This window comes from Macrobrachium rosenbergii, chromosome 26, assembly GCF_040412425.1.
Source record: "Macrobrachium rosenbergii isolate ZJJX-2024 chromosome 26, ASM4041242v1, whole genome shotgun sequence".
NCBI lineage: Eukaryota > Metazoa > Arthropoda > Malacostraca > Decapoda > Palaemonidae > Macrobrachium > Macrobrachium rosenbergii.
Genome location: NC_089766.1, coordinates 18,610,774 through 18,614,310, shown reverse-complemented (window position 1 = coordinate 18,614,310; position 3,537 = coordinate 18,610,774). Strand labels below are relative to the sequence as shown.

General features: G+C 34.2%; 1 long non-coding RNA gene across 1 annotated transcript in view; it reads right to left on the bottom strand.

Moving 5' to 3' along the window:
* Positions 1-255: 255 nt before the first annotated feature.
* Positions 256-3,537, bottom strand: part of LOC136852735 (uncharacterized) — an 11,861-nt gene continuing 8,579 nt past the window's right edge. The window contains exons 2-3 of the long non-coding RNA XR_010857228.1: positions 1,098-1,251; positions 256-409 (exon numbers count right to left, since the gene is read on the bottom strand). This is a non-coding gene — a long non-coding RNA (uncharacterized lncRNA). The remainder of the gene's footprint in view (positions 410-1,097; positions 1,252-3,537) is intronic.

Here is a 3,537-nt window from a genome sequence, read left to right as displayed (position 1 = left end):
CTAAAAACACACGAATTATGTTGTCTTAAACTTCGATGTTTCAGGCAAATTATACTGCTCTAAGGCGTGTTAGGCAATAAGAGGTTCTCTTTAAATATAAATTAGTCATATTATTAAAACATTTTACCTGCATAAACCATCACCATCCACTTTTGCGACAACTACAGAGGTTAAAAGGTGAAAGGAAGACTCAGAAAAACAGCAATAATTCAATTGTGCTATTATAAACACGATAGTGTCTACAATAGGGATAAATCATATGCAGACATTACGACCACTTACTTGGATTAGATTATTTTGTGGGGCACCAACATTCATCTAAGGATGGGAACTTGAATCACCAGTTATTGTATAATTATCTTCCACAGAAGTGAAAGGATTTTAAGTCTGTCCGTTGAGGATCGTTAACCTGAAAATTGAAAGAACTTCGTAACATTCTTATGAGTACAGTTACGGGCAAATTTAATTGAGGAAGGGAGGGACTCTGGTTAAACCTATCGCGATATAAAGGCTTAATTCTCTCGTCTAGGTTCGTGCTTTTGTAAGAAGGTGGTAGTTCCACAAGCAATAAATGTGTGTCACATTCTAATGACTCTACAAGCATTTTGAAATAAATGATCATTTACCTTATAAAACCTTAGCTTTAAACAAGAAAATTTTAATTGTGTAAGTAATTCCTTGCAATTGTGTTAAGTGTCACTTTTATCAGAAAATGCTAGAACAGGTACCAGAAAATGAATGCACCTAGGTATCTTGCTGACTCTACAAACATTTTGAAATAAAAGATCAGTGTACTTTCTGAAATACTAGTTTTAAATAAGAATTATTTCAACTGTGCAAGTAATTCCTTGTAATCATGCCATATGATGCCTCAAAATAAGTGGCCACTTTTATCAGAATATACTGGAACAGGTACCAGAAAATGAATGCAACTAAATGCTGAAACAGGTACCAGAAAATGAATACAACTAAATGCTGAAACAGGTACCAGAAAATGAATACAACTAAATGCTGGAACAGGTACCAGAAAATGAATACAACTAAATGCTGGGAACAGGTACCAGAAAATGAATACAACTATCTTGCACACAACTTACCATGCTGGAGTAAAACTTCTTCCTGAAGCCTCTTTCTACATCCTTCACGCCACTCTAGAGTTCCTGTTTGTTATCAAATAGCCAAAGGCACTTTGCTACGATGACAATATCTCTTGTGTCATCACCAAATCCCAGGTTCTCAGGAAGGCCTTAACTGAAAGAGAACGAAAATATCATACACTTGCTTTCAAACTCGATTCATGGAAAGACCAATGTTCTACAAACTATTTTTTTCCGAATTTTGGATATCACGAGATGCTAAGAACCATATCTTCTGTGTAATACAGCAAATTCAATTTGAATATTCTAAAAGGACACCATCTTTTGATATGTGAAATCATGTTATTTACTTGTGTAATCATATACAGACTGAATTAACAGGGACCTTTGTCTTAAATCCTGTTAAAAGTAATAATATACGCCAGAGGACCCGTTCCATGCAAATTAAGGTATCAGGTTTCTTAAACAGTGCTTTTGCATGAGCAATATATTAGTAGATATTAATATTAAAAACTAATGAACCAGTGAAGGAAGATCTACTGATTTCATGTTTTTTTTTTACAAAATATAACTGCATAGACAGTTTTTCCAGTTGAATATATAATTATGGATTCCCTCCACCTAAGGCAAGATTCTATGGTAGCCTTTCTCATCTTGAAAAATAATTCCCACTGACCTAAATGAGTCTTTTCTGAAAGAATATTCAAGATATCTTTACGTGTTTCAAGCAAGAAGACTGCATTATGAGCCCAGAGTTACATATGATAAGGCGGCCCTTACTGTACCTCTGAGGAAAAACACTGGATATGATAAATTCATTCCCAGTAATAAAAAAAAAAATTCATCTGCATTCTTGACAAAACCCTGAAATATAACAGTTAGGTTAAACCCTTCAACTTTTAACTTCCTCAAAGGAGGTCACTGAAGGAACCTCTATAAAACATCTTCCTTCCTGTTTCCCCATTTGGCCTCAGTATCTCAACTTTCTGTATCCTCACATCATCACCAGAGGGTCCTGTTTCCAACCTCTTTCGCAGGAGGATGGCTCCTCTCCCGTTCTCCCACTCTCCCCCATGTCTCGTCTCGTTAGGTTAGGTTAAGCTAGGTTGGGTTAGGTTAGGTTAGATTAGTACCTCTGGAGTAACTTGGGTGTGAGAAACATAATGTGGGTGTAGGAAACATAAGATTATTTTCAAGAAAATTCTATGGTTAGTTTTTAAGACATGGCGTCCCTCTTTTTTCAGGGAAAGGTCTCGGTACTCGGTTGCATCTCCGTCGTGAGGGGTTTCCAATAGAAAAATAATTTAAGATGTATGATGAATGAATGTTAAACTGAATATTCAATATCCTTTCAGGGAATAATTAAATAAGGTATCGAATAAAAACAGTAAATAATTAATATTAATATTGAAAAGAAAAATTAAATATTTAACAATATTAAAAATTCAAAATGCAAAATTATGTACACATAGGTTCGTTTTAGATTTCAATATCTGCCGTGAAGAATTATTGCTGTATGCACTCGGAAGAGGTTTGCCGTCGATGCCTTAATTGAAAATATATACTGTTCGGTATTGGATCGATTAACCTCTCCTCCATACGAACACAAACAATCTGAGAATAAACACTATTTGTCAAAAACGAGCAGAGTATTGAAACGGAATAGAGCACTTTAATGTAGATCACTGAATCAATTAAGTTTAAATGAATATGCAAGAAAAATTAATAAATGAATTTTAACTTGTAATTTAAAAAGTAACCTTGCCTCACCTAATGCTTTTGAAGTGGAGGCACGGCGATGAAGGTGAGTAATCCTTCTGCTGTTGTAAGTAACCCTTTGTAAGTAATCTTTGGCAGATGTGGGTAAATATTCACTGCAACTAATGGTAAGTGGTAGAGTCAGTTGAGCCGGTAACCAGAAGATTTGGCGATGATGTCCAGCTTATGTGTGTCGGTTAAAAGGTAAATCACTCCATGGATGATGAGAACCTGCAACCGGAGGTAGGATGTGTTACCCCATTTAATGGCTAACAAAACACTGACTTCGAAACCCTGGGCACAGTGAAGTAAAGTAAAAGATCATTACCTGGAGAGGAAATCCTTTATGCAGTATCAAAAACCAGTTATCATTTTATTTTAAAAGAGCAGTAAAGGCTTGGCAAGGTATTTAAACTAATATAATTATTATTTTAACATTAAACAATTATTATTACTTTAACTTTAAAGAACCATTATTTAAATAATTAAGTAATCAATATCAAAGCAATAAAATAATCAGCATTTGATTCAGAAACCTAAACGAATATTAATTACTTAAAAATAGGTAATTTCCCAGTTTAAATGAAAACAAAAATATTAGTAAATAAATAAATATATACAAAGAATTAGAAATAGTGTTAACTTTATTTTCTAACAGACATGGCGTCCCTCTTTTTTCAGG